This window comes from Procambarus clarkii, chromosome 48 (assembly GCF_040958095.1).
Source record: "Procambarus clarkii isolate CNS0578487 chromosome 48, FALCON_Pclarkii_2.0, whole genome shotgun sequence".
Taxonomy (NCBI): Eukaryota; Metazoa; Arthropoda; class Malacostraca; order Decapoda; family Cambaridae; genus Procambarus; species Procambarus clarkii.
The window spans coordinates 18,192,221-18,216,066 of NC_091197.1; positions in this window are offsets into that span (position 1 = coordinate 18,192,221).

The window sequence follows — 23,846 nt, forward strand, 5'->3', positions numbered from 1 at the left end:
CAAGAAGACCTAGACAAGCTGAAGGAATGATGGAACAAATGGTTGTTAGAGTTTAACCCAACCAAATGTAATGTAATGAAGATAGGTGTAGGGAGTAGGAGGCCAGATACAAGGTATCATCTGGGAGAGGAAATTCTTCAGGAGTTAGAGAAAGAAAAAGACTTGGGGGTTGATATCACGCCAGACCTGTCTCCTGCAGCCTATATCAAGAGGATAACATCAGTGGCATATGCCAGGCTGGCCAACATACGAACGGCATTCAGAAACTTGTGTAAAGAATCATTCAGAACTTTGTATACCACATATATCAGGCCAATCCTGGAGTATGCAGCCCCAGCATGGAGTCCATATCTAGTCAAGGATACGACTAAACTGGAAAAGGTTCAAAGGTTTGCCACCAGACTAGTACCCGAGCTGAGAGGTATGAGCTACGAGGAGAGACTACGGGAATTAAACCTCACTTCGATGGAAGACAGAAGAGTTAGGGGGGACATGATCACCACATTCAAGATTCTGAAGGGAATTGATAGGGTAGATAAAGACAGGCTATTTAACACAAGGGGAACACGCACTAGGGGACACAGATGGAAACTGAGTGCCCAAATGAGCCACAGAGATATTAGAAAGAACTTTTTTAGTGTCAGAGTGGTTGACGAATGGAATGCATTAGGAAGTGATGTGGTGGAGGCTGACTCCATACACAGTTTCCAGTGTATATATGATAGAGCCCAATAGGCTCAGGAATCTGTACACCTGTTGATTGACGGTTGAGAGGCGGGACCAAAGAGCCAGAGCTCAACCCCCGCAAACACAACTAGGTGAGTACAACTAGGTGAGTACACACTACACACTCACCAGTACACACACTACACACTCACCAGTACACACACTACACACTCACCAGTACACTACACACTCATCAGTACACACACTACACACTCACCAGTACACACACTACACACTCATCAGTACAGCACAATTTGTGTGAGTACAACTAGGTGAGTACAACGGCTGCTGGCTGTGTTGTTCACCATTCTTTACCCACAAACCGTTACTAAATGAAAAGTGTCCACTTTACGAAGCAAGAATATAGCCGAGCCTGTCGAGCAGGTCCACATCCCGGGACCCCCTGAAAGATCCCAGTATTTATAGATAATATAAAATTCCTTCTACCACTGCCCGACACTCTTAATTGTGCCCGAAGCCGGTGTTTACAGTGTTTACATAGCAATGAGGTGATCTGAGCAGACTGTGGCAGACGCGGCACGCACTGCAAATACTCTCTACAGGAGCTGGAACCCTTCCGTCTGAGACGATAACACACTCCAGTCCTCTCACCAAACTACTGGATCCTATTTAATCAAGAGGAATCCTGAAATGGATGGTTCCTATAATCCTTTTAGCGATCCTGCACCAAGGACAAGTAATCCCTGCCTTCGAGAGTTTGGTAATCTCCCCGTGCAGCTACACCAATCCTTTCTCCAAGGATTGGTAAATCCTTTTCGTTTCCTAACACCCTTCCCCCCCCCCTCCCTCTCTCCCCCACTCACTAAGACAGGACCTGTGTCTATACTACCTCCTTGTGGTTCTTATCCCTTAACTCACTTGCTGTAAATCCTGGTAAATCATGCCTCCATGCCTGTCCCGGCCCTTGTGACGCAGCTCCACTTGAAGCAGGATCTTGCCTTGGGGTTCCTGTCTCTTGTCAACCTGTCTCTTGCTGTCTCTTGTCAACCTGCCTCTTGCTGTCTCTTGTCAACCTGTCTCTTGCTGTCTCTTGTCAACCTGTCTCTTGCTGTCTCTTGTCAACCTGTCTCTTCCTGTCTCTTGTCAACCTGTATCTTCCTGTCTCTTGTCAACCTGTCTCTTGCTGTCTCATGGAACTTTGTCTCTCGCTTCGTCTTCTAATTCTCTCCCGTTTTTCTACACGTCGATGTAATGGGTTCATTATGTACCGGCGATGACCTCCAGGTATGGGCGTCGACCTCCAGGTATGGGTGGCGACCTCCAGGTATGGGCGTCGACCTCCAGGTATGGACGGCGACCTCCAGGTATGGGCGGCGACCCCCAGATACCGGCGGCGACCTCCAGGTATGGGCGTCGACCTCCAGGTATGGGCGGCGACCTCCAGGTATGGGCGTCGACCTCCAGGTATGGGCGGCGACCTCCAGGTATGGGCGGCGACCTCCAGGTATGGGCGGCGACCTCCAGGTGTGGGCGGCGACCTCCAGGTATGGGCGTCGACCTCCAGGTATGGGCGTCGACCTCCAGGTATGGACGGCGTCCTCCAGGTATAATCAAGTTGCATCAAACTATCGACACAATGTGTTTGGCAGCAGTCGTAAGTTTGGACAAGTTCGTAAATTCTTGCTGGAATGTGCTGAGAACTTAATTGAGGAGAGGAACTTTGGCTGGCAGGACTGTGTTGTAATTATTGTGGTGTAATTGGTGTGGTAAAATTGATAGTGGTTAGTGGGAACGGGCTGTTGATGTGGTGTAATATGTATTGGTTGGTAGGAAAGGGTTGGTTCATGCGGTGTAATTGGTAAGGGGTCGTAGGTTAGGGTTGTGAAATGGAGTGTAATTGGTAATAGTTGGTGGTAATAGGCTGTTGGATGTGGTGAAATTGGTGTAGATTGGTAGGGATGTATTTGTGGGTGTTGTATAATTGGTGTGGGTTGGTAGAAATAGAGAAAAACGAAGAGGGAATGCATAGAAAGGAGGAGGAAGAAGTGAGGGGAGGAGTGAGGGGAGGAGTGAGGGAAGGAGTGAGGGAAGGAGTGAGGGAAGGAGTGAGGGAAGGAGTGAGGGAAGGAGTGAGGGAAGGAGTGAGGGGAGGAGTGAGGGGAGGAGTGAGGGGGAGGAGTGAGGGGGAGGAGTAAGGGGGAGGAGTGAGGGGAAGGAGTGAGGGAAGGAGTGAGGGAAGGAGTGAGGGAAGGAGTGAGGGGAGGAGTGAGGGAAGGAGGTAGAAGCCGTAAAGGTACCACAACGATGGGACAACACAGCAAGGGGGAATGTTTACATGTGTGTGTTTAGATCCTCTTAGATGAATGTTTGTACGCGTGTGTTTACACCTTGTAAGGTTATTGTTCAGGCGAGTGTTCAGGTCCTGTATAAGCTTCTCACAGGTCCTGTGAGGGCCTGTAGAAGCTACAACAATTAAAAGGACATTAGGAGTCAAAGTCGCGTGATGGCAGTTTTGAAGCAGAGCCAAACACCTCAGACTTTCCCAGAAACCCTCCCCATTCTCGTGAGAACGGCCAAATGCTATCGTTAAACCAGGCACCAAACTCCCCCTCCCCCCCCCCCCTTGTCTACGACTACAGAGCACTCTACACACGACCCACCTGCGTTTACGTTCGAACTTCTGTTGAACTGTGCTTTGTCCTCTCTTTTTCCAGAGTTCGAATCGCACCTCACCAAAGGCCTCGCCGAGGTACTGGCCGAAGACAAGTGTACTTTAGTCCTGGACACAGCCTCGGACTAAATTAAACTGTGTATGCACTCTGAGTCATACAGTACTCAGGAGAGAGGTGGGACCAAAGAGTCAAAACTCAACCTCCGCAAGCACAACTAGGTGAGTACACCTAGGCCCTAGAACAGTCACCTAAAGTACACCTACAGTCCTAGTACACAGGACTCGTAATTCTGTGGCGCGGGTTCGATTCCCGCACGAGGCAGAAACAAATGGGCAAAGTTTCTTTCACCCTGAATGCCCCTGTTACCTAGCAGTAAATAGGTACCTGGGAGTTCGTCAGCTGTCACGGGCTGCTTCCTGGGGTGTGTGTGTGGGGGGGGGGGAAAGTAGTTAGTAAACAGTAGATTGACAGTTGAGAGGCGCGACGAAAGAGCAAAGTTCAGCCCCCACAAGCACAACTAGGGGAGTACACCCTGGACGAACACACTACGAAACTACAACGTTCTCTTGAGGTTATCTTGAGATAATTTCGGTACTTAGCGTCCCCGCGGCCCGGTCCTCGATCAGGCCTCCTTTATGTTACACATCCCCAGGAAGCAACCCATAGCAGCTGTCTAACTCCCAGGTACCTACTTAATGCTAGGTAACAGGGGCATGAGGGTGAAAAAAACTTTTTGCCCATTTGTCTCCGCCTCCATCGGGAATCGAACCCGGAACCACAGGACTACGAATCCGAAGCGCTGTCCACCCAGCTGTCAAGGGCCCTTGACGACGTTGCAACACCTTCAACCCATTTCTAACAACTAACTAACAACGTTGTAAGAACGTTCTAACACGTCATATAAATGTTATAACAAGAAGTAACAAGTTTGTAACAAGTCGTAAGAATAGGGATCGTTACGTTGTGTGCTCTCAGAGAGTCACGTCTGAAGTGTAGATTAGTTGAAGTAGGTAGATTGGTAGAGGTAGAGATAGAGGTAGGTAGATTGACTGAGAGTCAACTGGAGCCCCTGGGGCCATATTCGACTACAACAGTGTAGTCTAATATGGCAATTCATCAGGTCAATTTGGAGGCCTAAATAATGTTCCGCCGGTTGATATAGGCCTATATCCCCAACACAAAACTGACTGAAACTGAACTGAAACAGTCAAACAGTTTCAGTCAAACTGAAACTGCACAAAGCCATAATTACCAACACAGCCCACTCGTATGACCTAATTTGTCCTGGGCTTAAAACTGTATGTAAAACCATGATAAACATTATCATTAATTTATATGCTAGAAAATATAGTTTTATACAACCTGGTACACGGAAAGTTGTCTATTGGGTTATAGTCCCAGCTTGGGGACTGTACGCACCAGTACATACACTACACACTCACCAGTACACACACTACACACTCATCAGTACACACACTACACACTCACCAGTACACACACTTCACACTCACCAGTACACACACTTCACACTCACCAGTACACACATTACACACTCACCAGTACACGCACTACACACTCACCAGTACACACACTACACACTCACCAGTACACACACTACACACTCACCAGTACACACACTTCACACTCACCAGTACACACACTACACACTCACCAGTAAACACACTACAAACTCACTAGTACACACACTACACACTAACTAGTACACAGACTACACACTCACCAGTACACAGACTACACACTCACCAGTACACACACTACACACTAACTAGTACACAGACTACACACTCACCAGTACACACACTACACACTCACCAGAACACACACTACACACTCACCAGAACACACACTACACACTCACCAGTACATTACACACTCATCAGTACACATACTACACACTCACCAGAACACACACACTCACCAGTACACACCCTACACACTCATCAAAACACACACTACACACTCACCAGTACACACACTACACACTCATCAGTACACACACTACACACTCATCAGTACACACACTACACACTCATCAGTACACACACTGCACACTCATCAGTACACACACTACACACCAGTACACACACTACACACTCACCAGTACACACACTTCAAACTCACCAGCACACACACTACACACTCACCAGTACACACACTTCATACTCACCAGTACACACACTACACACTCACCAGTACACACACTACACACTCACCAGTACACACACTACACACTCACCAGTACACTACACACTCACCAATACAGTACACACTCACCAGTACACACACTACACACTCATCAGTACACACACTACACACTCATCAGTACACTACATACTCTCCAATACACTACACACTCACCAGTACACACACTACACACTCCCCAGTACACTACACACTCACCAATACACTACACACTCACCAGTACACACACTACACACTCACCAGTACACACACTACACACTCATCAGTACACTACATACTCACCAATGCACTACACACTCACCAGTACACACACTACACACTCACCAGTACACACCCATAAAAGGTTGATGCATAAGCTAGAGAAACAGGCAGGAGTAACTGGTAGGGCGCTCCAGTGGATAAGGGAGTACCTAAGCAATAGGAAGCAGAGAGTTACAGTGAGGGGTGAGACCTCAGACTGGCGTGAAGTCACCAGTGGAGTCTCACAGGGCTCTGTACTTGGACCTATCCTGTTTCTGATATACGTAAATGATCTCCCAGTGGGTATTGACTCATTCCTCTCAATGTTTGCTGGCGACGCCAAAATTATGAGAAGGATTAAGACAGAGGAGGACAGCATGAGGCTTCAAGAAGACCTGGACAAGCTGCAGGAATGGTCGAACAAATGGATGTTAGAGTTTAACCCAAGCAAATGTAATGTAATGAAGATAGGGGTAGGAAGCAGGAGACCCGATACAAGGTATCACTTGGGAGATGAAATACTTCAAGAGTCAGAGAGAGAGAAAGACCTGGGGGTTGATATCACGCCAGACCTGTCCCCTGAAGCTCATATCAAGAGGATAACATCAGCAGCATATGCCAGGTTGGCTAACATAAGAACGGCCTTTAGAAGCTTGTGTAAGGAATCTTTCAGAACATCATATACCACATATGTCAGACCAATCATGGAGTATGCGGCTCCAGCATGGAGTCCATATCTAGTCAAGCATAAGACTAAACTGGAAAAGATTCAAAGGTTTGCAACCAGACTAGTACCCGAGCTGAGAGGTATGAGCTACGAGGAGAGACTACGGGAATTGAACCTCACTTCGTTGGAAGACAGAAGAGTTAGGGGGGACATGATCACCACATTCAAGATTCTCAAGGGAATCGACAGGGTTGATAAAGACAGGCTATTTAACACAAGGGGCACACGCACTAGGGGACACAGGTGGAAACTGAGTGCCCAAATGAGCCACAGAGATATTAGAAAGAACTTTTTTAGTGTCAGAGTGGTTGACAAATGGAATGCATTAGGAAGCAATGTGGTGGAGGCTGACTCCATACACAGTTTCCAGTGAATATATGATAGAGCCCAATAAGCTCAGGAACCTGTACACCTGTTGATTGACGGTTGAGAGGCGGGACCAAAGAGCCAGAGCTCAACCCCCGCAAGCACAACTAGGTGAGTACACACTACACACTCACCAGTACACACACTACACACTCACCAGTACACACACTACACACTCATCAGTACACACACTACACACTCACCAGTACACACACTACACACTCATCAGTACACACACTACACACTCACCAGTACACACACTCATCAGCACACACACTACACACTCACCAGTACACTACACACTCATCAGTACACACACTACACACTCACCAGTACACTACACACTCATCAGTACACACACTACACACTCACCAGTACACTACACACTCATCAGTACACACACTACACACTCACCAGTACACTACACACTCATCAGTACACACACTACACACTCACCAGTACACTACACACTCATCAGTACACACACTACACACTCACCAGTACACTACACACTCACCAGTACACTACACACTCACCAGTACACTACACACTCACCAGTACACTACACACTCACCAGTTCACTACACACTCACCAGTACACACACTACACACTCACCAGTACACACACTACACACTCACCAGAACACACATTACACTCTCACCAGAACACACACTACACACTCACCAGAACACACACTACACACTCACCAGAACACACACTACACACCAGAACACACACTACACACTCACCAGTACACTACACACTCATCAGTACACACACTACACACTCATAAGTACATACACTACACACTCATAAGTATACACACTTCACACTCACCAGTACACACACTACACACTCACCAGTACACACACTACACACTCACCAGTACACACATTACACACTCACCAGAACACACATTACACACTCACCAGTACACACACTACACACCAGTACAAACACTACACACCAGTACAAACACTACACACCAGTATAAACATTACACACCAGTACAAACATTACACACCACTACAAACACTACACACCAGTACAAACACTACACACCAGTACAAACACTACACACCAGTACAAACACTACACACCAGTACAAACACTACACACCAGTACACACACTACACACCAGTACAAACACTACACACCAGTACAAACACTACACACCAGTACAAACACTACACACCAGTACAAACACTACACACCAGTACAAACACTACACACCAGTACAAACACTACACACCAGTACAAACACTACACTCCAGTACACACACTACACACCAGTACACACCAGTACAAACACTACACACCAGTACAAACACTACACCAGTACAAACAGTACACACCAGTACAAACACTGCACACCAGTACACACACTACACACCAGTACACACCAGTACAAACACTACACTCCAGTACACACACTACACACCAGTACACACCAGTACAAACACTACACACCAGTACAAACACTACACACCAGTACAAACACTACACCAGTACAAACACTACACACCAGTACAAACACTACACTCCAGTACACACACTACACACCAGTACACACCAGTACAAACTCTACACACCAGTACAAACTCTACACACCAGTACAAACACTACACACCAGTACAAACACTACACACCAGTACAAACACTACACACCAGTACAAACATTACACTCCAGTACACACACTACACACCAGTACACACCAGTACAAACTCTACACACCAGTACAAACTCTACACACCAGTACAAACTCTACACACCAGTACAAACACTACACACCAGTACAAACACTACACACCAGTACAAACACTACACCAGTACAAACACTACACCAGTACAAACACTACACACCAGTACAAACACTGCACACCAGTACACACACTACACACCAGTACACACCAGTACAAACATTACACTCCAGTACACACACTACACACCAGTGCACACCAGTACAAACTCTACACACCAGTACAAACACTACACACCAGTACAAACACTACACACCAGTATAAACACTACACACCAGTACACACACTACACACCAGTACAAACACTACACACCAGTACACACACTACACACCAGTACACACACTACACACCAGTACAAACACTACACACCAGTATAAACACTACACTCCAGTACACACACTACTCACCAGTACACACCAGTACAAACTCTACACACCAGTACAAACACTACACACCAGTACAAACTCTACACACCAGTACAAACTCTACACACCAGTACAAACTCTACACACCAGTACAAACACTACACACCAGTACACACACTACACACCAGTACACACCAGTACAAACACTACACTCCAGTACAAACTCTACACACCAGTACAAACACTACACACCAGTACACACACTACACACCAGTACACACCAGTACAAACACTACACTCCAGTACACACACTACACACCAGTACACTCCAGTACACACACTACACACCAGTACAAACACTACACACCAGTACACACACTACACACCAGTACAAACACTACACTCCAGTACACGCACTACACACCAGTACACACCAGTACAAACACTACACTCCAGTACACACACTACACACCAGTACACACCAGTACACACACTACACTCCAGTACAAACACTACACACCAGTACAAACACTACACACCAGTACACACACTACACACCAATACAAACACTACACACCAGTACAAACACTACACTCCAGTACACACACTACACACCAGTACACACACTACACACCAGTACACACCAGTACAAACACTACACTCCAGTACACACACTACACACCAGTACAAACACTACACACCAGTACAAACACTACACACCAGTACAAACACTACACTCCAATACACACACTACACACCAGTACACACACTACACACCAGTACACACCAGTACACACACTACACACCAGTACAAACACTACACTCCAATACACACACTACACACCAGTACAAACACTACACACCAGTACACACCAGTACAAACACTACACACCAGTACAAACACTACACTCCAATACACACACTACACACCAGTACACACACTACACACCAGTACACACCAGTACACACACTACACACCAGTACACACACTACACACCAGTACAAACACTACACACCAGTACAAACACTACACACCAGTACAAACACTACACACCAGTACAAACACTACACACCAGTACACACACTACACACCAGTACACACCAGTACAAACACTACACACCAGTACAAACACTACACACCAGTACACACACTACACACCAGTACACACCAGTACAAACACTACACACCAGTATAAACACTACACACCAGTATAAACACTACACACCAGTACACACACTACACACCAGTACACACCAGTACAAACACTACACTCCAGTACACACACTACACACCAGTACACACCAGTACAAACACTACACTCCAGTACACACACTACACACCAGTACACACCAGTACACACACTACACACCAGTACAAACACACTACACACCAGTACAAACACTACACTCCAGTACACACCAGTACACACCAGTACAAACACTACACTCCAGTACACACACTACACTCCAGTACACACACTACACACCAGTACACACCAGTACACACACTACACACCAGTACAAACACACTACACACCAGTACACACACTACACACCAGTACACACACTACACACCAGTACACACCAGTACAAACACTACACACCAGTATAAACACACTAGCAATCAGCGTCACTTGTTCACCCGGTGAAAAAATCTACAAAAAAAGTGATGGAAAGAATTCATTTTTCGCAAAATTGCCAAATATTTCATGTGAATGAATGGGTTCCCGTGTAAATTTTATTCATTTAATGATAATATGTAAATTCCATTTACATATTCCTTCACACCCTAGAACACAATCGCTAAATATAATAAAGTTAAACCCACTGAAGACAATCAGGAGGCTGAGGAGACGCAAAAATAAGTCATGTTTTGCGTCTCTAAACCCCCAGCTGACGAGACGCAAAACAAGACTTGAATAGGTTTTAAGGGTTCAAGGGAAGGCATTTTCGAGGGAACGAGGAACATGGAGATTCTAGGAGTACTTTTCAAAGCGGACAGATAGACTGTGTTCACGGGGAAGAACATTAACACTAACGAACGTTGATGGAAATGGGAACATTTTGATTCGGAGATTGTGTGCATCGGCGCCTACCCCGACCAGCCACTGACAGTTCCCCACCACCAGCAGTCACCCTGCAGAGCTTAACGCCTAAAGCATAATGAAAAATATACAATTTTATTATATTAATAAATGCACCTAATTAAAACCAGCATCCATAAATACATGTAACCAGGTTAGTCAAATTTAAAAAAGAAACGTTCTCGAGGTTTCAGGAAACATTTACAGTTGGCTTGCTTGAAACGTTTCAGTGATCACCAAAACAAAAGGTATAATGTGCACGTTTGTCCATCTGAGCGTTCAGCTGAAAATGTCGACGACTGTGTGTGTGTGTGTGTGTGTGTGTGTGTGTGTGTGTGTGTGTGTGTGTGTGTGTGTGTGTGTGTGTGTGTGTGTGTTTAATTCAGAAATGACTGATGTGTATACTTAATGCATCATCATAAACAGTTCTTTAATTATCAATATTGTTGGGTGGATACTAAAGTCATTTGACTTTATTCAAATTCGTTGATTCGTTCCATTTCCATGGGACGTAACGAGTGTGTGAGGAGCTTACCTATCGGTGCTTCTGTAGGGATCAGTTCTAGCGCGTGTGTGTGTGTACTCACCTATTTGTTTATGCAGTATCGAGCTCTAGCTATTACATCCCGCTTCTCTAGCCGATGGTTGTAGCAGGGCGAGGCTTGACTCATTTCAGTGACTCATTTCTCTCGTGTTTCTTATCATATTTATATTTAAAACTGAGTTGTGAATTGCCCTCAACAGCTATCTCATCTAGTCCCTTCCATTTACATAAGACTCTTAGATTCTGTGATTGTGTATGTTTGCCTGTGTGTGTTATTTTTCGTGTGTGTGTGTGTGTGCGCGCGCGTGTGTATTCACCTGCCAGCAGGATCGAGCATTGGCTCTTGGATCCCATTTTTCTAGTCACCGGTTGTTTGCGTGCGATCGTGCGTGCATGCACGCACACACATGGAATCTTTGTTTTGCGCAATCATGGAATAATTGTATACAAACGCCCCTGTAGACATCACCCTTAGTTCAATGTTAGACGGAATCCACCGCGACAATACTACTCGAAAGTTGGACATTCCAGAGTCTGCCCTCCGTAGTCTGCTGGAGCTATATGCACCAAAATGGCGCTAAACACAACCCCTCGGGGAGACTTATATACGCACACAGACAGAGTACCAATGGAGGTCCCTACCTGGAGTCCTCTTATCTAGCGTCTATATGGGAACACTGGAAGGCACCTTCAAAATCACAGGGGAAACCTCGCATCTTCAGCAGATACATCGATGATATATTCGAATGTGTGAAAGACCTCCGGGAAATGTCGCCATTAAAGGATCCACTCACCCGAAACTCTTAACTTTAACTCTTAACTTTACCCATGAACTAGGCATGGATGGTGAGGGAGCCGGTCGGCCGAGCGGACAGCATACTGGATTTGTGATCCTGTGGTCCCGGGTTCGATCCCGGGCGCCGGCGAGAAACAATGGGCACAGTTTCTTTCACCTTATGCCCCTGTTACGTAGTAGTAAAATAGGTACCTGGGTTTTAGTCAGCTGTCACGGGCTGCTTCCTTGGGGTGGAGGCCTGGTCGAGGACCGGGCCGCGGAGACACTAAAAAAAAGCCCCGAAATCATCTCAAGATAACCTCAAGATAACCTCTTTCCTCCATGTCTACGTGAGAACCAAAGACAACACTTTCATCACACAAGTTTATACTAAACCCACCAACATTGGAATGTGTATGAATGGTCACTCCGAATGGCCAGATATAAGACCAGTGTGATAAACGCATTATACACAAAGCCCTTACGCATTGTTGTGAGTGGCATAGCATCCACAAGACGGAGGGAAGTCTTCAAATATTATCAACCAACGGGTACATGAAAGGAGAACTTAACACCCATACCAGAAGACATTTAGAAAACTGGTAAAGCAGACAACAACAACCACAACAGCAAACAACCCCTCACATAAAACTCTATTACAAATCCAATATGAGCTCACAATACAAAACTTGTATTGTGTATCCTAGTTGTACCCGGCCACGCGTTGCTGTGGCTAAGCAACACACATGTGTTGCTGAGCCACAGCAACTTTGCTCTCTTGCCCAGCTTCCCCCCCCCCCAACATTACCCCTCTCCCCCAACATTACCCCTCCCCCCCAACATTACCCCTCTCCCCCATCCCCTCGTCCTCCCAACCATTCCCCACTCCACCGTCCCCTCGTCCTCCCCACTTCCCTCGTCCTTCCTACCATTCCCCCACCCCTGTCCCCTCTTCCTCCCCACCAACCCCCACTCCCCTTGTCCTCCCTACCATTCTCCATTCCTCTGTCCCCTCGTTCCCACCATCCCTAATTCCCCCGTCCCCCTCGTCCTCCTTACCATTACCACCTCCCCTGTCCCCCCCCAGTCCTCCCAACCATCCCCCATTACCGTCCCCTCATCCTCCCCACCATTCCCTACTCCCTTGTTCGATGCATTTCCAAATGATCTGATGTTCCTATCAGAAAATTGGGAACATCAAATGATCTGATGTTCCCATCACTGAAAAAATAAGAGGAACAGTTAAAAAAAACGAAATGGAAAAATGAAAAAAAATAAATAAATAAACTATACTCACGAAATGAACAGAATAGTAAACAACACAGCTCAATTCCAATGCAATGTCATTCAAAATCATTATATCAAAATGAAAATGAATCAAAATCTATGAAAATTCAATTTATGAATGGCATCTATATAGTAAGTATATAAAAACACACGCAAACTAGGATCGAACGTTGTGTCAAAATTTCAAAGCAATAGGTGAAGAACTTACAGAGATTACAGCATGTGTTGCTCTTACGTCCATCAGATGGCGCAGTTTTCAAAAAAACGCAAGTTTTTTCTTGTCACAGGTGAGGCGTGTATATAGTAGACATATAAAAACACGCGCCTATTCGAATGCAAAGTTATGTCCAAATTTCAAAGCAATCGGTAAAGAGGTTTCGAAGATTTCCCTCACATGAAAAACATGTGAGTTTAAAAAAAAAAAAGCATGTTTGTCCCGTCACAGAAGTGACATCTATATAGTATGTATATAAAAACCTGCTCGGTTGTAAATGGAACGTTGTGTAAAAATTTCAAAGCAATCTCCGAACTTTCAGAGATTAGCGATTTTGAACAAACGAATATTTACATTTTTATTAATATAGATGGAGTGAAACCGTGTGACGATGTCGTCGCCATCTGTGGAGTGCACCCAACCCCAATTCTTTTAGCAGGGGAGATATGACGATGTCGACACCTTCTGTGGAGTGCACCCGACCTCATTTTGTGTTCCCTGGTGAAAGGTTGTGATCTCATTTGATCCCCTGTGTAGTTTCTGACTTACTAAACAGCATTTTTACTCCTTAAAATTGATGTGGGTGGTATCATGGTCAGGGGGAATCAGTTCATCCAGGGAAGTTCTGAACTCAAGACGTGTTCCAGTGAGAACAAGTGGCTGAGTTTGTGTAGACAGTGATTTGTCTGTAATACTTAGCGTAGTATTGGTGATTGGGCCGACGTACCCCGACGTGCCTTCTATCATCAACTTCGAGGTCAACTCCGGAGCTCACACTTCATGCGACGGCGCTGGAACCAATCGTATTGGCGTTTGACTTTCCATTGAAGACTTTCGGCGCCGTGAAGAGAGGAGGACCTGCTGCATGAGTAACAGATAATTCTCCATATCAACTTACCCTGGCCTTGCGCCCTGGAGAGGCCACTCCAGACTGACAACCAGAGCACAACTCCATAGTCTCCTGAGACTGATGGATGCCTACAACTGCCCCGGGACGGCCAAGAGGAGTTTCAAGATGGAAGTACTGTTTGTCAGTTAAGGCTTGTTATACACTTGTGTGGTAGTCTGCCAGTGTGTTGCTGGAGACCCCGGCCAGTGTGTTGCTTCGATCTACTTATATTTTGTGTGTTCTTTGTTGTTTGATCACCACAAAGCTTTCGAGAAGACTGACCTGCCATCTACAAGCTGGTGCCCCCTTGAGACCATATGTAAAGTGTACATAACACAACACTCACTAGGAACATGCTAGTAGATAATACAACTATATCCTCTCATCCACCACTGACCAGTGAAGACAGCAAGTACTGGAAGCTATACTCATAAAATTAAGGAGACCCGCCTTAAATATACAGAGTATAACGACTTCTGTACCTTACCTACGCTCAGACCCAGACCTCACAATTCGGCACCGAATAACATCATCTCAACCCAGTTCTCCCCGTTCACCGCCTTTCCCAGGGATGAGTGGCATCCATCCCCATTATTCCACTATTTCTACACCTATTTGTGATTGCTTCACCTCACATCACACACAATTTCACCTTTCACATGTGTATTTAAGATAAAATTGCACCTTGTGTATTCATTCCTTACCTGATGATGTTACAGAGTGGAACGAAACCTTGTATTAAATATAACCTTCATTAGACATCTGAGTTTCTTCATGAATTTCGGTAACTTGATCGCTCTTAATTCCAAAAGTAAGAAAATAGAAGCATAGAAAGCTTGTGTCACAGGATCAACAACACCGGCAATGCGGTCAATACTTTAATTTGTGATTTTTTTTATATGTTAGATCTGATGATGAATGCCCAACCATCTGTAACCTCCGGGATCGAACACCTGGGCCCCTCTCAGCTGAGTAGACCGTGTTTGGGGGTTGTAGTCTGACTCGGGCTCGATTCCAGGCGGAAACAAACTGGCAGTTTCTTTCACCCTGATGCGTCTGTTCACCTATCAGCAAATAGGTACCTGGGAGCTAGACAGCTGCTTCCTGTGGATGTGTGTGTGTGTGTGTGTGTGTGTGTTACAGAGAAATATATGTAGTAGACATAATAGACGAAAAATAGATTGGATAGAAAGGCGGGGTCCAAGAGCTAATAGCTCGACTATTTCGACTACTCGGCTGTTTGCAGATACAAACAGTAAATACAGAGCAGCAAGAAACACGGCCGTCACTGGGTCCCCCGCCTCTCCCTCCTCCACGTTAGAGATAAATTAACAATGAAATATGTAATTATTCATGTCCCTCTGTGTTTGTTCACTAACAACTGAACCGTGCAATTGGCACTAAAAATAAAAAACAACAATAAATACAAACAATTCAACATTTGCATACTAACAAGGTGTCAGTCAGCTGTAAAGAACTCATCGTTTATCATCCAATGACATTATTTCTCACAATGAAACGATCACCCAAAACCTCTCATAGATCAATGATATAAATGTATCTGAATAACAGACTTCACAGTGCAATAATAGACTGCACAGTGCAATAACACGCTGCACGATGCAATAACACGCTGCACGATGCAATAACACGCTGCACGATGCAATAACACGCTGCACGATGCAATAACACGCTGCACGATGCAATAACACGCTGCACGATGCAATAACACGCTGCACGATGCAATAACACGCTGCACGATGCAATAACAGACTGCACGATGCAATAACACGCTGCACGATGCAATAACAGACTGCACGATGCAATAACAGTCTGCACGATGCAATAACAGACTGCACAGTGCAATAACACGCTGCACGATGCAATAACAGACTGCACGATGCAATAACAGACTGCACGATGCAATAACAGTCTGCACGATGCAATAACAGACTGCACGATGCAATAACAGACTGCACAGTGCAATAACACGCTGCACGATGCAATAACACGCTGCACGATGCAATAACAGACTGCACGATGCAATAACACGCTGCACGATGCAATAACAGACTGCACGATGCAATAACAGACTGCACGATGCAATAACAGACTGCACGATGCAATAACAGACTGCACGATGCAATAACAGGCTGCACGATGCAATAACAGACTGCACGATGCAATAACAGACTGCACGATGCAATAACAGGCTGCACGATGCAATAACAGACTGCACGATGCAATAACACGCTGCACGATGCAATAACAGACTGCACGATGCAATAACAGACTGCACGATGCAATAACAGTCTGCACGATGCAATAACAGACTGCACGATGCAATAACAGACTGCACGATGCAATAACAGACTGCACGATGCAATAACAGACTTCACAGTGTAATACCAGACTGCACAGTGCAATAACAGACTGCACGATGCAATAACAGACTGCACGATGCAATAACACGCTGCACGATGCAATAGCAGACCGCACGATGCAATAACAGACTGCACGATGCAATAACAGACCACAGTGTAATACCAGACTGCACAGTGCAATAACAGACTGCAAAGGGCAATAACAGACTGCACAGTGCAATATCTGATCATACAGTGCAATAAGAGACTGCACAGTGCAATAACTGACTGCACGATATCAGACTGTGCAGTGCAATAACAGAATTCACAGTATAATATCAAACTGCACCATGCAGTAGCAGACTGCACAGTACAATAGCAGACTGCACAGTGCAATAATAGACTGCACGATGCAATAACAGATTGCACGATGCAATAACAGACTGCATAGTGCAATAAAAGGCTACACCATACAATAACAGCCTGCATACCTTGACTATACCTTGAGATGGATTCAGGGCTCAGCGTACCCACGGCCCGGTCATCGACCAGGCCTCCTCGTTGCTAGAGTGGTCAACCAGGCTGTTGGACGCAGGCTGTTGCTCGCAGCCTGACGTATGAGTCACTGCCTGGTTGATCAGGTATCCTTTGGAGGTGTTTGTCAAGTTCTCTCTTGAACACTGTGAGGGGTCGGCCAGTTATGCCCCTTATGTGTAGTGGAAGCGTTTTGAACAGTCTCGGGCCTCTGATGATGATAGAGTTCTCTCTCAGAGTACCTGTTGCACCTCTGCTCTTCAACGGGGGTATTCTGCACATCCTGCCATGCCTTCTGGTCTCATGTGATGTTATTTCTGTGTGCTGGTTTGGGACCAGCCCCTCTATTATTTTCTACGTGTAAATTATTATGTATCTCTCCCGCCTGTGCACAAGAGAATGCAGATTTATGCATTTTAATCGGTCCCAATAGTTTAGATGTTTTACTGAGTAGATTCTAGCAGTAAAGGATCCCTGCACGCTCTCCAGGTCAGCAATTTCTCCAGCTTTGAAAGGGGCTGCACAATAGGGGCTAATAGGGACTATTGCACAGTGCAATAGCAGACTACAAAACGCAACAACAGACTGCACAGTGCAATAACAAATTGCACAGTGCAACAACAGAGTGCACAGTGCAACAACAGAGTGCACAATGCAACAGCAGAGTGCACAGTGCAACAGCAGAGTGTACAGTGCAACAACAGACTGCACAGTGCAACAACAGAGTGCACAGTGCAACAACAGAGTGCACAATGCAACAACAGAGTGCACAATGCAACAACAGAGTGCACAGTGCAACAGCAGAGTGCACAGTACAACAGCAGAGTGCACAGTGCAACAACAGAGTGCACAGTGCAACAACAGAGTGCACAGTGCAACAGCAGACTAACAGATTACGATACATGACTAACGACTAATAGATTACATCCTCTCATCGCAAAATGATTTCAGAACTTCCTTAAGAAAGACACGAGCTCCTTTCAGAAAATAGATAATGCTCCCCATTTTCCTAAAGTGAAAGTACTTAGAATAACGATGTGGTCTATCGTACTCTCTCACACACACACACACACACACACACACACACACACACACACACACACACACACACACACACACACACACACACACACACAGGGAAGGAACAGGTGATGAAACTTAGAACGGGTGAGGACGGGTACACAGAGAATGACAAAGAGGTGTGTGAAGAACTCAACAAAAGGTTCCAGGAGGTCTTTACAATAGAACAAGGAGAGGTCATGGCGCTAGGAGAGGTGGCAGCAAACCAGGCGACCTTGGAGGAGTTCGAAATTACAAAAGATGAGGTCAAGAAGCACCTATTGGAGCTGGACGTGAGAAAGACTGTTGGGTCAGACGGAATCTCACCATGGGTATTGAAAGAGTGTGCAGGAGCACTTTGCTTGTCACTCTCCATAGTGTATAGTAGGTCTCTGGAAACGGGGGACCTACCAGAAATATGGAAGACGGCTAATGTTGTCCCAATATACAAAAAGGGCGACAGACAAGAGGCACTAAACTACAGGCCAGTGTCCTTAACTTGTATACCATGCAAGGTGATGGAGAAGATTGTGAGAAAAAACCTGGTAACACATCTGGAGAGAAGGGACTTCGTGACTTCATCCCATCAACATGGGTTCAGGGAGGGTAAATCTTGCCTTACAGGCTTAATAGAATTCTTCGAACAGGTAACAAAGATTAAGCAAGAAAAAAAGGATGGGCGGACTGCATTTTTTTGGACTGTCGGAAAGCCTTTGACACAGTACCCCATAAAAGGTTGATGCATAAGCTGGAGAAACAGGCAGGAGTAACTGGTAGGGCGCTCAAGTGGATAAGGGAGTACCTAAGCAATAGGAAGCAAAGAGTTACAGTGAGGGGTGAGACCTCAGATTGGCGTGTAGTCACCAGTGGAGTCCCACAGGGTTCTGTACTCGGACCTATCCTGTTTCTGATATACGTAAATGATCTCCCAGAGGGTATCGACTCATTCCTCTCAATGTTTGCTGACGACGCCAAAATTATGAGAAGGATTAAGACAGACGAGGACAGCTTGAGGCTTCAAGAAGACCTGGACAAGCTGCAGGAATGGTCGAACAAATAGTTGTTAGAATTTAACCAAGTAAATGTAAGGTAATGAAGATAGGTGTAGGGAGCAGGAGACCAGATACAAGGTATCATTTGGGAGACGAAATCCTGCAAGAGTCAGAGAGAGAGAGAGAGAGAGACCTGGGGGTTGACATCACGCCAGACCTGTCCCCTGAAGCTCATATCAGGAAGATAACATCAGCGGCATATGCCAGGTTGGCTAACATAAGAATGGCCTTTAGAAACTTGTGTAAGGACTCTTTCAGAACATTATATACCACATATGTCTGATCAATCCTGGAGTATGCGGCTCCAGCATGGAGTCCATATCTAGTCAAGCATAAGACTAAACTGGAAAAGGTTCAAAGGTTTGCCACCAGACTAGTACCAGAACTGAGGAGTATGAGCTACGAGGAGCGACTACGGGAATTAAACCTCACGTCATTAGGAGACAGAAGACTTAGAGGGGACAGATCACCACATACAAGATTCTCAGAGGAATTGATAGGGTAGATAAAGACAGACTTTTTAACACAAGGGGCACACGCACTTGAGGACATAGGTGGAAATTGAGTGCCCAAATTAGCCATAGAGACGTTAGAAAGAATTTTTTCAGTGTCAGAGTAGTAGACAAATGGAATGCATTAGGAAGTGATGTGGTGGAGGCTGACTCCATACACAACTTCAAGTGTAGATATGATAGAGCCCAATAGGCTCAGGAACCTGTACACCTGTTGATTGACGGTTGAGGGGCGGGACCAAAGAGCCAGAGCTCAACCCCCGCAAACACAACTAGGTGAGTATACACACACACACACACACACACACACACACACACACACACACACACACACACACACACACACACACACACACACAAGATGCATAAGCAGGAGAAACAGGCAGGAGTAACTGGTAGGGCGCTCCAGTGGATAAGGGAGTACCTAAGCAATAGGAAGCAGAGAATTACACTGTGGGGGTGAGACCTCAGATTGGCGTGAAGTCACCAGTGGAGTCCCACAGGGCTCTGTACTTGGATCATATACGTAAATGATCTCCCAGAAGGAATATACTCATTCCACTCAACGTTTGCTGACGACGCCAAAATTATGAGAAAGATTAGGACAGAGGAGGACAGCTTGAGGCTTCAAGAAGACCCTGACAAGCTGCCGGAATGGTCGAACAAATGGCTGTTAGAGTTTAATCCAAGCAAAAATAATGTAATGAAGATTGGTGACTAATCTTGGAGTATGCAGCCCGAGCATGGAGTCCATATCTAGTCAAGCATAAGACTAAACTGGAAAAGGTTCAAAGGTTTGCCACCAGACTAGTACCCGAGCTGAGAGGTATAAGCTACGAGGAGAGACTACGGGAATTAAACCGCACGTCACTGGGAGACAGAAGAGTTAGAGGTGACATTATCACCACATACAAGATTCTCAATAAAGAGAAAGAAGATAGGGTAAATAAAGACAGACTATTTAACACAAGGGGCACACACACCAGAGGACACAGGTTTAAACTGAATGCCCAAATGAGCCATAGAGACCTTAGAAAGAATTTTTTCAGTGTCAGAGTGGTAGACAAATGGAAGGCATTATGTGGCACTCTTGTATGTGATGCCAGTTTCGTTCCGTCTATGTTTGGCACATACCCAGCAACAACTACTAGGAAATATCTGGTGACACTACCCTAAGTGTCTGGCCTCTAATCCCTAACATGATAAATGACTGGTAAACATATATATATATATATATATATATATATATATATATATATATATATATATATATATATATATATATATATATATATATATATATATATATAATATATATATATATATATATGAATATATTCATATATGGCCGTGATGGTCAAGTGGATTAAGGCGCCCTGTAGTTACCAGTTGCGTTGCTCCTGGGAGTATGGGTTCGAGTCACTTCTGGGGTGTGAGTTTTCATTCGCATATAGTCCTGGGGACCATTCAGGCTTGTTCGCATATATATATATATATATATATATATATATATATATATATATATATATATATATATATATATATCTTTCTGTTATGTAACCTGTCCCTTAATCCCTCCCTCCTTCCTTTTCCCTCCCTCTCTGTTGCCTTTTTCCTTGTCTCACTTTACTCCGTCTTTCCCTCTCGTTTAACTCAATAGCTCCATCTATCTTTCCCTTCCTCCAGTTCCTCCTCTCGTCCTCCTCAACCCAAGGAGCTAATTTCCAAGGACCAAGCAAGGAGGCACACAGTGTCAATATTTGGTCTGCCTTTAAAGCCGACCTTTCATATATACCTTGCCTGATGCGGCCCCCCCTTACCCACCCTCCCCTTACCTCTCCATTTCCCCTTCCCCCTTCCCCTCCCAGGACACTCGACACCACCCGCCTGCTTTCATTATCTTCTTTAACATTCAGGAAAAGGGGAAACCCTCGCGTCTGACTGCTTGAGAGGGGAGAAGGAGGAGGAGGCAGAGGATGAAGGAACAGAAGGAGAAGGGAGGAGTAAGAGGGGGGAACCAGAGGAGGTGGATCAGACGTGGAACACGGAGAAGATGGATCAGAAAAGGAAAGGTCAAGAGAGGGATTACGAAGCGCAGGAGCCATTAAACAGAGGAGGAGGAGGAGGAGGATCACGTGGATTAGACGATAACGGAGAAATATTGATCTTTAGTGAATAACATGGCTGAGTGAAGACAGAGAGTGGTGAGTCAACACAAAATAGGGGCGAGTAAACACAAAAGAGTGGCGAGTAAAGACAAAATAGGGGTGAGTAATGACAAAAGAGGGGTGAGTAAACCGGGGTGAATAAGGACAAAATAGGGCTGAGTAAAGACAAAAGAGGGGCTGAGTAAAGACAAAATAGGGCTGAGTAAAGACAAAATAGGGCTGAGTAAAGACAAAATAGGGCTGAGTAAAGACAAAATAGGGCTGAGTAAAGACAAAATAGGGCTGAGTAAAGACAAAATAGGGCTGAGTAAAGACAAAATAGGGCTGAGTAAAGACAAAAGAGGGGCTGAGTAAAGACAATAGAGGGGTGAGTAAAGACAACAGAGGTTTAAAGACCAAATTGATGGGAGAGGTGACGAAGGGAGTAAATCTGGTGAGAACAAGGAAACAATGTAGATCAGGAAAAGGCAAAAAGCAAGGAAATTAGTAGGTGGAAGAGGAGGAACTAAATTAAGAGCTCGAGAACAGGTTGAGGATCAAGAGAATAAAAGGAATAAGTAAATAAGGATTAGGAGGAAATGGAACAGATAACTGAGGATAAGAAAACAGATCAACGTGTGAGTGATAAAGTGTGGGGTGAGAGGGCTTGTGGGGTGAGAGGGCTTGTGGGGTGAGAGGGCTTGTGGGGTGAGAGGGTTTGTGGGGTGAGAGGGTTTGTGGGGTGAGAGGGCTTGTGGGGTGAGAGGGCTTGTGGGGTGAGAGGGGTTTGTGGGGTGAGAGGGTTTGTGGGGTGAGAGGGCTTGTGGGGTGAGAGGGTTTGTGGGGTGAGAGGGCTTGTGGGGTGAGAGGGCTTGTGGGGTGAGAGGGCTTGTGGGGTGAGAGGGTTTGTGGGGTGAGAGTGGTTGTGGGTGAGAGGGCTTGTGGGTGAGAGTGGTTGTGGGTGAGAGTGGTTGTGGGTGAGAGTGGTTGTGGGTGAGAGGGCTTGTGGGTGAGAGTGGTTGTGGGTGAGAGTGTTTGTGGGGTGAGAGGGTTTGCGGGGTGAGAGGGTTTGTGGGGTGAGAGGGTTTGTGGGTGAGAGTGGTTGTGGGTGAGAGTGGTTGTGGGTGAGAGTGGTTGTGGGTGAGAGGGTTTGTGGGGTGAGAGGGTTTGTGGGGTGAGAGTGGTGGTGGGTGAGAGGGTTTGTGGGGTGAGAGGGCTTGTGGGTGAGAGGATTTGTGGGGTGAGAGGGTTTGTGGGGTGAGAGGGTTTGTGGGGTGAGAGTGGTTGTGGGTGAGAGTGGTTGTGGGTGAGAGTGGTTGTGGGTGAGAGTGGTTGTGGGTGAG